This window comes from Notechis scutatus, chromosome 5 (genome assembly GCF_049901735.1).
Source record: "Notechis scutatus isolate UNSWTSFEM ecotype Mainland chromosome 5, rNotScu1.2, whole genome shotgun sequence".
Taxonomy (NCBI): domain Eukaryota; kingdom Metazoa; phylum Chordata; class Lepidosauria; order Squamata; family Elapidae; genus Notechis; species Notechis scutatus.
The window spans coordinates 4213582-4226785 of record NC_142013.1 but is presented as its reverse complement, the minus strand read 5'-3'; positions in this window follow the sequence as shown (position 1 = coordinate 4226785).

The window sequence follows — 13204 nt, the reverse complement described above, 5'->3', positions numbered from 1 at the left end:
TTTTCAACCCCAGTTTTCTTCCCACAGAATCTGAGCAAATAAGCTTCGATTTTGTCCTACAGATTTTTTTTTTTTTTAATGACGTGACTAAGCCCTTCTAAAGTTTTAGGCCAACACCCTTGTTTTCTCAAGCAACCAAATTTGCTCTGCATGTGTTCTTATTCTCACACGTACAGAATTTCTTTCTTTTTTCTTTCTTTTTTTTCCTTTCTTTTTTCCTTCTTTCTCTCTCCTATCTCTTTCTGTCTCTCCCTCTTCCTCCTCCCTCCCTCTCTTCCTTCTTGCTTTCTTTCTTAATTTCTTTCTTTCTCTCTTCTTTCTTTCTTCTCTCTCTCTCTCTCTCTCTTCCTTTCCTTCTTTCTTTCTCTTTCTCCTCTTCTCCCTTCCTTCCTTCCTTCCTTCCTTCCTTCCTTTCCTTCCTTCTTCTACCTTCCTTCCTTCCTTCTTTCTATCTCCCCCTCCCTCTCTCTCCCTCCCTCCCTCCCTCCCTTCCTTCTAAAACTGCCCATTCCAGCAAACGACTCTGGGTGACATGCAACCCAGAAATATTATATTACAATTAAAATCTTTTTAAAGCAATAACAACAGAAAAACCATTAAAACACACAAAAAAATTTAGTACTAAAAAATTTAGTAATTTTCTAGTATGCTGCCTTATGCGCATGCACACACACACACACACGTGTGTGTGTGTGTGTGTGTGTGTGTGTGTGATTTTTCGGCAGTATCTGGAGTGGACAAAAGGTATCCATCCCAATCTTGGTCTGCACCAAAAAAAAAATGTGCAAAGGATGAATGACCAGCATTTTTGAAAGTAGGTGTGGGGGAAGAAAAGCAATTTCCAAGGAGGGTTTTGTGATGACCCAGGGTCAAAATAAAGACAGTCACAAAAAACAGGTGAAGCCCTTTTTATTCCTTCACTTTGCTTCCAAGCCCCAAATATCCTTGACTGGAGACAAAAATCTCCCACACCAGCAGTTACCAGAAGGAGGAAAATGCCGTTTAAATTATAAAGAGTAAAAAAAAGCAACACAAACCAGGCAAGATAAGGGCTTGAAGATGTCCACAGATATCAGAACACACACTGGGAAGGACGCCAAACTCAGAGAGGAACCATAAACTAGAGATATTTCCACGCTTTGTTTCCAGCGGTCGCCCGTACGCCTGTCTTGTCCTCTTATCCAGTTGTCACAGCTGCAGCCCATGAAGGGGATCAAGGCCCTCTCCTCCTGAGTAGACCACGCCTCTCCCTTATCCTCTCCTCCCTGCGTACCCTAGGATGGATAGGGAATGGGCCTGGGTCCTCCTCCAACTGCCCAGCCGGCCTCTGCCCTTCCCCAGCCTCCTCCACAACCTCCGCAGCCACACTTCCACTCCCTGTGGCTGTTCCTCCTCTCCCTCGGTGTCAGTCTCCACCAGAGGCATGAAAGGTTTTGGCGAAAAGGAAAAAAAGAGAGTGTTAAGCCTGGATTCCCCAACGGGTGTTAAGGAAAACAAACTAAACAGAATGTGCAGCAAAGTCAGATAGGAAGATAGGTAAATGTGTGAGATAAGTCTTTTCGTTAACACACAGTAAAAATACAGATACGCTTGTGCTATCAAAAATTATAATTTATTCCATTTAAGAATTATAGCATAGTCATTATAAACAGTCCATTAGTCATATACCAAATTCAGTCAAGTCTTGTCGAGGATACTCTAATTGCAAAGTCCGTGTCGAATAGCCAGTGTCAGTACACATATAATAAATCTGTCCAAAACTTATCTTCTCTCCGTTGAGAAATATCTTCAAAGTAATTCAACACTTCTTCTCCTCCCCGATCCAGCAAGAACGCAGTCTTCAATAAGCCAGCCAGTAAGAGCCAGAGAGTGGCTTGCTGCTTATATAGTACTTTTACAGCTGCACCCTTAATTACATTCCTTTAGCTTAAAGTCACATACACTTTATCTGACAAACCATGATTCATCATTTTATTATCTTTACCCAAAACAGTTAGGGTAAAACAATGTTATCCCTAACAGAGAGTAAGGAAGACCTTTTCATTCTTTTCGTCCCACCAGGCAAAAATTCATCCCTGTTTAAAAAAAAATGGTATAAGGAATAAAGAAATAAGTTAAAATATATAGAGAAATAAGCTAAGATTGTTATAAAGATAAAATATGTAAGCCCAATAGTTTATAAAGAAAATGTGATTATTGATATTTTGGCAAGGAAAGTATGTCAAGTAGAATTGTCAGCAACAAGATATACGTACCCAGTCGACCCACTGTTTAAATGAAAGATGGACTTGTTGTAAATACAAAATAAATAACTTAATTTTTTTTTAAAAAAAATGATATAAGGCGAGGAAAGAAAAATACAAAGAACAGGAGAATAGCCGTTTTAGCATCTTGCAAACCAAGCCAAGGAGATGCTTGGCTGTAAATGGTGCATGATTCTTTTTGCAAAAAAAAAGGGGGTAGAAAAGAAAATGCTTTCAGCAGGAGGCATCCATTCCAGATGGAGGCAAGATGCAAGGCCTTGGGGACCATTGGAAGGCTCCGGAAATAAACCGTGTTCACAACTGACTAACTCGTGGACCCACAGCAGCAATTTCTTTCAAGAAATGAGAAGAAATCCACCCCCCCTTTTTTTTTCATGCCGTTCCTGGAGTGAAACATATGCCTGGAGGCCTTTTTCAGGCACGTCTGCTTTCTCCGGTTTTTCTATCCGTCGCTCGCAAAGCTTGTAACCTGGTTTGCTCTTTGTAAGTGCATTTTATTCCTTTAAGGGATGTTTCTGAGAGGTTTTTTGGGGTGGTGGTGGAAGAACTGGCTGATCATAAAGATTTGAAACCTGAAATATTCCTATTAGGGATGGTGCCTGAATGTTGTAGCAAAGAAAAAGCATATTTAATTATTCACGTATTAACGGCAGCTAGAATTGTACGTTTGCCCAGAACTGGAAAAACGATAAAATTTCTGATAGAGAGAAAAGTGATTGAGAATATTAGAATATGCAGAGGTGAATAGATCAACACTGGCAATCGAAGAAAAAGAAGAAACTGAATGCTACATGGTATGGGATTTATTTGATCAATGGTTGGAAAATAAAACAAGTTTAAATTAAGTAGATGAATATATAGAGAAAGAATAGAATATAATAGAACAGAACAAATTCGAGTAGAATAGAATAGAACAAAACAGAATCAAGTAGAATAGAGTAGAGAGTAGAGAGTAGAGAGTAGAGTAGAGTAGAGAGTAGAGTAGAGTAGAGTAGAGTAGAGTAGAGTAGAGTAGAGTAGAACAGATCAGAATCAGTAGAGTAGAGTAGAGTAGAGTAGAGTAGAACAGAACAGATCAGAATCCAGTAGAGTAGAGTAGAGTAGAGGAATGGAGAATGTGGAGAGTAGAGAGAGTAGAGAGAAGAGAGAAATGGAATGGAATGGAATGGAATGGAATGGGATGGGAGAATGGAATAGAATAGAATAGAATAGAATAGAATAGAATAGAATAGAATAGAATAGAATAGAAGAATTAATGGGATGGGATGGGATGGGATGGAATGGGATGGAACAGAACAGAACAGAACAGAACAGAATAGAACAGAATAGAATGGAAGAATGAGAATAATGAATAGAATGGATGAATGGGACGGACGGAACGGAACGGAACAGAACAGAACAGAATAGAATAGAATGGAAGAATGAAGAATTAATGGAATGGGATGGAATGGGATGGAATGGAATGGAATGGAATAGAATAGAATAGAATAGAATAGAATAGAATAGAATAGAATAGAATAGAAGAATGAAGAATTAATGAAATGGGATGGGATGGAATGGAGGGGAACGGAACGGAACAGAACAGAACAGAACAGAACAGAATAGAATAGAATAGAATGGAATGGAAGAATGAAGAATTAATGGGATGGGATGGGATGGGATGGAATAGAATAGAATAGAATAGAATAGAATAGAATAGAATAGAATAGAATAGAATTCTTTATTGGCCAAGTGTGATTGGATACACAAGGAATTTGTGCAAATGCTCTCAGTATACATAAAAGAAAAGATACATTATCAAGAGTCAAGAATCATCAGGTACAACACTTAATGATAATCATAGGGTACAAATAAGCAATCAAATCATACTAGGAAACAGTCAATATAAATCATTAGGATACAAGCGAAAAAGTTACAGTCATACAATCACAAGTGAGAGGGGACGGGTGATAAGGAGTGAGGAGAAGAGTAGTAGTAATAACAGACTTTGTAAATAGTTGGACAGTGTTGAGGGAATTAAGTTAAGATTGTTATAAAAAATAATAAGGGATAATGGTTCATAAAGAAAATGTGATAATTGATGTATTGGCAGGAAAAGTATTGATTATAACTGTTAGCACAAGGTATCTCTACCCAGTCGACACACTGTTTGAATGAAAGGTGGATTATAAAACTTTTATTTTTTTTAAAAAAAGGAGTGTTTCTGAGATTTTTGTGGGGGAGCTGGCACAGAAGATTTTTCAAGCACGATCGAACACCACAAGCTATCCTCGACTTATAACCATTCATTTAGTGCTCATTCAAAGTTTCAATGGCACTGAAGTAAATAACCATTTTTCACACTTTACGACCGTCGCAGCATCATGGTGATCACATAATCAAAATTCAGATGCTTGGAAACTGACCTGTATTTACCACAGTTGCAGTGTCCCGGGGTCACGTGATCCACTTTTGCGACCTTCAGACAAGCAAAGTCGACGGAAAAGCCAGATTCACTTAACAACGTGTCACTAACTGAACCACTGCAGCGATTCACCGAACGACGGTGGCCAGAAAGGTGATAAAATAGGGGCAAGACTCACTTAACAAGTGTTCCACTTAGGAACAGAAATTTGGGGCTCAGTGGCAAGGTGGTCGTAAGGCGAGGACTACCTATATTCTCTTTTTCTCCCTCTTTCTTCAATCTCTGTTCACCCACCCACCCCTTTTCATCATGCCGGTGAAAGTGACTAAAATGGGTCAAGCAATTGAGGCCTCAATGAACTGTGGGAAAAACAAAACAAAAACCTTGTTGGAACATGTCGTGTGAACCAAGCCACCATGGATTTGTTGAATGATTTGGTATCATGACATCATTTCTGTTTCCTGGCAACCACATAGTGTTTCTCTTCTTGAAGGTGATGTTTCTCCAATCGTGGTCCTTCAAGTGTCTCAACGGCGCCTCCAGGGGTGGGATTCAAAAGTGGGCGTGGCCATGGTGGGCGTGGCCTACCAGAACTTACGGGAGGGCTGTTTTTTGCCTTTCCCAGAGTCCGGAGGCTTCCCTCAGGCCTCTGGGAGGGTGAAAACGTCCTCCCCCGGGCTCTGGAGGCCCTCCGGAAGCCAAAAATAGGCCCGTTTCCGGACTTCCAGAACTTCCGGTTCTGTCCGTTCTTCACCCTCCCAGAGCCTCCTGCACTTACCTGCACCCAAAATGGGCCGCGTAGAGACTTCTGGGAAGGGTGGGGAAGGGTGGGCGGGGCCAGCCGGTCGGTTCAACTACCAGTTAGGCGAACCAGGTGTAAATTTAACATCTGGTTTGACCGAACCGGCCTGAACCGGCTGAACCCCACCCCTGAGTGCCTCCCTGGCCAGTGTAAGAGTCTACAAACCTTAACAAAAATAACAGTTGCAAGGGGCCTTGGCGGTCTTCGAATCCAACCCCCTGCTCAAACAGGAGACCCTATTTTGTTTCAGACAACAGAACCCAATCGCTTCTTTAAAAACCTCCAGTGATGAAACACACACAACTTCTGGAGATAAGACATTCCACTTGTTCTCACTGTCAGGAAATTCCTCCTTCATTTATTTATTTATTTATTTATTTATTTATTTATTTATTTATTTATTTATTTATATTTGGTTTGTCAATTGCTTACAAGATAACAGGTATAAGTAAAAACATAGTTATGAATACATGGATACATATCAGAAAAATAAAAGAAACAATAGGACAGGGACGGTAGGTATGTTCTTGCGCTTATGCACGCCCCCTACAGACCTCTTAGGAAAGGGGTGAGGTCAATAGTAGACAGTCTAAGGTTAAAGTTTTTGGGGTTTGGGGAAGAAACCACAGAGTCAGGTAGAGTATTTCAGACATTGACCACTCTGTTGCTGAAGTCGCATTTCCTGCAATCAAGTTTGGTGCGGTTAACCTTGAGTTTGTATCTATTGTGTGCTCTTGTATTGTTATGATTGAAGCTGAAGTATTCATTTGCAGGTAGGACATTGCAATGTATGATTTTATATACTATACTTAGATCGGACCGAAGGCGGCGTAGTTCTAGGTTTTCTAGGTCTAGAATTTCAAGTCTGGTGGCCTAAGGTATTCTGCAATGAGTAGAGGAGTGTAGAACTCTTCTTGTGAAATATTTTTGGACTTTCTCAACTGTGTTAATATCAGATACATAATGTGGGTTCCAGACTGTTGAGCTGTATTCGAATATTGGTCTAGCAAATGTTTTGTATGCTCTAGTTAGTAATGTAATATTACCAGAGAAAAAGCTACGTAAGATTAGGTTAACAACTCTTAATGCCTTTTTGGCTGTGTAGTTACAGTGGGCTCTAGCACTTAGATCATTAGAGATGAGTACTCCAAGGTCCTTGACAGAGTTTGGATCATCAACAAGGTCTTGACTATTCAGCCTGTATTTTATTTTCTGATTTTTTTTGCCAATATGTAAGACAGAGCATTTATTTGTTGAGATTTGAAGTTGCCATTTGTTTGACCATTCTGATACATAGTCAAGGTCTTTTTGAAGGGTAGCAGTATTGTCTGTGGTGTTGAATAGCTTTACATCAATATTAAAAAGGCAGAATATTTCCCTTAAAAGGAGTAGAAACTCAGAAGCAGAAGCTCACCCCCACCTTTGTTAATGGGTGAGCCATTAAGGCCTGGGCCACACTATTCTACATAACAAAGGCATCACCCATCTCATCACCTAGCCTGGGAAGACTGCATCAGCCAGTGTTCAGGTGAAGCCATGTGGTCCAGCTAAGACCCCCGCCCCTGGGTGTCTAATAGCCATGGGGATATGTGCTGTCCAGACAGTTTATAGTTAATTGGGAATTGGGATAGTTAGTTAGGAATTGGGAGCTGTCCCCTTAAGGGAATACATCATGGTAAATGTAGTGAAGGTATCTTGGGAAACGTAGTCCATATCATGTGGCCACATCTGTAATCCTGATTGGTCACTGGATTGACCCTTGGTTGGGTTGTGGGAGGTTCCTTCTCTCTTGCCTGAACCCAGCATCACGCTGGTGTCTCACCTCCTTGCTCCTTCGATATGGGATGAGAGATTACTATCCTTTTACTTTTCTGTCCTCTATAATGACTGACTGAATGCATAAAGGCAGATGGATAACTCTGCAAAACATCCATACAAAGTTTCTTTATTGGTTCATCAGGTATCCTCATGTAACTCATGGTTACGTCAAGATTCATCTCAATGTCCACATCTTTGCATAGTTGATTCAGAGTGTAAAAGGATGGTAATCTTTCATCCCATATCGAAGGAGCAAGGAGGTGAGACGCCAGCATGATGCAGCGTTCAGGTAAGAGAGAACGAACCTCCCAAAACCCAACCAAGGGTCCATTCAGTGACCAATCAGGATTACAGATGTGGCCACATGATATGGACTACATTTCCCAAGATACCTTCACTACATTTACCGTGATGCATTCCCTTAAGGGGACAGTTCCCAATTCCTAACTAACTATCCCAATTCCCAATTAACTATAAACTGTCTGGACAGCACAGGATACTTTTCTTACACAGGAGTAGGAAACACTAGGGTGGGGCCCAACAGAGGGTATATAACTAAGGGTCTCTCAGCATCTTGCCCCTTCTTTTCCTTCACCGAACATCTTGAAGCATGTGATCGTCCTTTTCATTTTGGAGCTCCAAGCCATGTGGTCCTGCCCACCATTAAACCATCTTTCCAAACAGCCTCCACATTTCCAGTGTCTTTCTTCCCCACTTGGAACTGAACCCGGAAGGATATTTTCTTCCAACATAATATTTAGAATGAAAAACGAGGAAACACGAATGAAAGGAGAAAACTGCAAAGGCCAAAATTCAGGAAGCCAAGAAAAGAAGAAAAAAATAATTATATTTTTTTTAAAAAGCAACTTCCAATTTTCTTTTACAACAGTTATAAAGAAAGAATAACCTCCTACTGTATGAACTTATTATTACCTTTATGGTCAGAGGACAACATGTGTACAATGAGATTGGCTACGATTCTATGCTAATCGATGCTGAGATTGGACAGCCATTTGTCCAGAATGGTACAGGGGTCAGACTAGAAGACCTCCAAGGGTCCCTTCTAACTCTCTTACATTCTGTATTCTATGGTTTTCCCATTTTTCTACTTCAGATAGCCCACACATCCAAGAGCCACTGGTGGGCATACTTGCACAAGCCAGGCCTAAATCTGGATTTAGTCAACACTCTGCCACATGGGGATTGTTTATATCTCCGCTAACATCTGTTGAACATCACTGCAGCCCACATGACTGGGGCTGCAAACAACTTCCCTCTTAGCCTGGGGGAAATGCTCCCTTCATCTGTTTAACATCGGGGTTATCGGATTGTAAAGTGTGCATTTCCCCTCCGAGCAAATTTGCCACTCTCGATATCACTCTCACTGTTCGATTCCGGAACTCTTCCAGATCATTTCGTAACCAGGCGGAAATCGTAAATTTTCGCAGATCGGCAAAATAAAAAACCAAGAATAACATTTGGAGACGTTCCTCGGAGATCTGCAAATCCACAAAAAATTGTGACTTATAAAGAGAATCTGAACGAGGAAGGGGAACTCAAAAACTAAGCAGGAACTGCAAAATAAAGCTAGCATGGTGGCCACACTTGCAAACACAATCTAGATATGAGAAAGATGCAAAGGCATCTGATTTTCATAAAGAGTTGACAACACTTGATTGGATATTTTTAGGGACGGATGAAAAATTAATAAAGAAAATATATAGCTGTCTATTAAGTATCAAAATGGAAGATGAACAAGTGTAAAGAAACAATGATAGCATGGGCAAAAAACTTTGGATATACTATGGAGTTAGATAAATGGCAAGAATTTTGGGATAGAAGCTATAAATTGACAATGGCAACTGCCTATAAGGAAAACCTATATAAAATGTTTTACAGGTGGCATTTGCCACTGGCAAGGCTAGCAAAGATGTTTGGAAATATATCCGCTAAATGTTGGAAATGTAATCAGATACTGGGCTCTTACTATCATATGTAGTGGACATGCTATAAGGCCAAAAAAATTGGTTAGAAAAAAATGATAAAGCACCATATAGATTTAAAGCCAGAAATATTCTTGTTAGGGATAATATCAGAAAACTATAATAAAGGAAATACATACTTAATACTACATATTTTGACAGCAGCGAGAATTGTATTTGTGCACTATCGGAAAAACGAGGAAACTCCTACAGATGAAAATATCATTTAAAAAATACTAGATTGTGCAGAAATGGATAGATTGACATTAAATATAAAGAACAAGGAAGATACAGAATATTTCCTAACATGGGATTCGTTTTACCAATGGTTAGATAATAGAGGTAAAATTAGAAGGTGAAAGATTATTGCTATGTATAAGACAATGATGAATTATTATTATTTTATATATAAATTAACAAAATTATTACTATTATTATTATGTATAAGTAAATACTCAGACAATACACTGTTCGCTAAGCACTCATTAAGATAACATTGCCGTTGTCAGGCCTAGTTGTCAGGCCCCATTGTTTGCTACATGGTGGTTGGTGGTTTTTTTTGCAAAATAATGTCACAAATAAAATAGAATAGAAAGAATAGAATAGAATTCTTTATTGGCCAAGTGTGATTGGTCACACAAGGAATTCGTCTTGGTGCAAATACTCCCAGTGTGCATAAAAGAAAAGATACATTTGTCAAGAATCAAGAATCATAAGGTACAATATTTAATAATAGTCATAGGGGAACAATAAGCAATCAAATCATACTAGGAAACAGTCAATATAAATTGTAAGGATACAAGTTACAGTCATACAGTCACAAGTGAGATGGGTGATAAGGAGTGATGAGAAGATTAATAGTGATAGTAGTGCAGACTTTGTAAATAGTTGCACAGTGTTGAGGGAATTATTTGTTTAGCAGAGTGATGACTTTCAGGGGAAAAACTGTCCTTGTGTCTAGTTGTTCTGGTGTGCAGTGCTCTATAGCGTCGTTTTGAGGGAAGGAGTTGGAACAATTTATGTCCAGGATGTGAGGGGTCTGTAGATATTTTTACAGCCCTCTTTTTGACTCGTATACAGGTCCTCCATGGAAGGCAGGTTGGTAGTAATTGTTTTTTCTGCAGTCCTAATTACTCTTTGGAGTCTGTGTCTGTCCTGTTGGGTTGCAGAACCAAACCAGACAGTGATAGAGGTGCAAATCATGGTCATGTGACTGTAGGACACTGCAAAATGCTTTAAATGCAGATCATGGCTGGCTGGAGAATTCTGGGAGATGAAGTCCACCCAGCTTAAAGTTGCAACGCAATGCTGCCATCCTTGATTTTCTGAGAGATCTTAAAAATTCGGGGTTGGTTTTTTTTGTTTTTAGATGAGGGAGAAATCTTTCTATTTTAGCTGGCAGGAAGGAGGAGGAGGTGGTGGTGGCGGTGATAGACAACCCATCTGCCCCAGATATTCCTTTCTTATCTCCTGGCCTAGGCCTGTACCAGGCACCAATGGTGCTTTTCACAGCAGCTGTCAATTTTATCCTTTTTCAGTTCTGGCATCTTGTTTCTGCTAAGATAATTCTGCATTTCTTCTTTATTCCATTGCCCCCTGTAGCCTTAGAGCAGGGGGGTCTTCAAACTTGACAGCTTTAAGACTTGTGGACTTCAACTCCCAGAATTCCTCCTCCAGTCAGGAATTCTGGGAGTTGAAGTCCTCTCCTCTTAAAGAGGCCAAGGTTGAGAAACATGGCCTTAATTTTAGAGGCTTTCATCCACTGTTCCATCTTGTGATTTTATTTTATATTTTATTTCATATTTTATTTTATTGTACTGGACTGTATATATTTTATTTTACTGGACTGTATTCATTTTATTTTATTTTATTGTACTGTGTTTTTTATTTTATTTTACTGGATTGTGTTTTATTTCACTGGACTGTGTTTTTTATTTTACTGGACTATATTTTATTTTATTTTACTGGACTGTATTTATTTTATTTTACTGGACTGTATTTATTTTATTTTACTGGACTGTGTTTTTTTTTATTTTACTAGACTGTATTTTATTTTGTTTTGTTTTACTGCACTGTATTTATTTTACCGTACTGTACTGTATTTTATTTTACTGAACTGTACTGTATTTTATTTTTTATGTTATTTATATTTTATTTTATTTTATTTTATTTTATATTTTATTTTATTATTTTATTATATTATATTTTATTATATTTTATTATATTATATTTTATTATATATTTTTTATTTTTTTTATTTTATTATTTTATTTTATTATTTTATTTTATTATTTACTTTACTTTACTTTACTTTACTTTTTTACTTTACTTTACTTTACTTTACTTTACTTTACTTTACTTTACTCTGCCTATCTTACCACAGAGTAACTCTGGGTAGCTGACAATATTTTTTTTCCTTGATTGCATTTCTCAACTGGCCCCAATCCCCAAAGCAGAGTCTAAAATCACATACAACACAAACACACACAACACACAATCTTTTTGCCACTGGATCCCCAAAAAGCCTTTTTTTTTTCTTTTTGGAAACCGCTCCAGAATTTAGTGAGGGGTCAATAAAGGGGTTCAGCTGATAGGAATTGTATAAATTTTAGGTTTGTAAGCTGCCCAGAGTCCCTGAGAGTGAATTGTGAGGGCCTGGCATATAAAATTTCTTAAATAAATACATAAATAAATAACTCCCCCCCCCCCCTGTGTGTTTTTGTGTGTGTGTGTGTGTGTGTGTGTGTGTGTGTGTGTGTGTGCCTGTGTTGCTTTGCAGCTATAATTTAGGCCCCTCACAGAACCGTCTGAAGGGGTGAAATGGTTCCTCCCTCCTCTCTCAGGAACCTCCCTGTGCCGTGCAAATTATCTGGGGTGCAGTTCAAAAACATTTTTCTTTATTATTTTGTCAGGGGTGCACAAGAATATTTGCAAGCCACGTTGGTCTGTATTGCCACAGGTGTTAACCATTTGGGGCCCCGTACTGTTCTCTTAGGAGAAACAGCCAAATAAAATGTTTTTATTTTTAAAGAAAAAAAGGGGGGAAAAGAAAGCATTTCATTTCTTTTTCTTCTGCTCCAAAGAGTCTAACCAGGAATGCAGGCTAGAGATTGGCCACAGAGGGCCTGATTGAGGGGCCACACACAAGCCTTGTTTAGAGATAAGCCAGGAATCGTGGTCAGTTTCGGAAGTCCTCTGCCACATTACCAGGGACATACAGGGAATCATCCACTTACAGCCTCAACTGAACCAATTTTTTTTGCTGTTAAGCAATACAGTTGTTAAGCGAGTTTTGCCCCCATTCTATGACCTTTCTTGCCACCGTTGCTAAGTGAATCACTGCAGTTAAGTTCGTAACACGGTTTTAAAGTGAACCTCACTTTCCCATTGACTTTTGCTTGTCAAAAAGTTGCAAAAGGGGATCACAAAAATCAGGATATTTTGAGAGGCGGCAACTGGCTCACGTTTATGACGGTTGCAAGTTCCCGCAAAACCGTCATAAATATGAGTCAGTTGCCACGTGACTGAATTTTGATCGCGTGGCCACGACAAACGATCGTAAGTGTGAAAATAAGTCACTTCATTCAGTGCCACTGTATTTTTGAAACAATCTCTCAACCAAATATTGTAAATCAAGGACTAGCTGTGATCTCTGGTTTAAACAGAGCTTTTAACCCAAGAACTTACAAGAAGAACTTTTCACCCTGAATTTTAGTTATACACGGGAGTGGCTTGCCTGCAAATTAAAAACCTGGCTCAAAGTAACCTTTTTGGAAATGTAATTGAAAAGAAAGCTAAAGGTCATCTATCCGATGAGTTCAAGATTGTGTGTATGTCGAAGAAGGCAAGATGGCAGCCTAACTCCTACTAAATTTAATCTGAAGCAACCTATTTTTCAACCAACCTAATTTCCCTTCTTCAATAGGTTCATTCT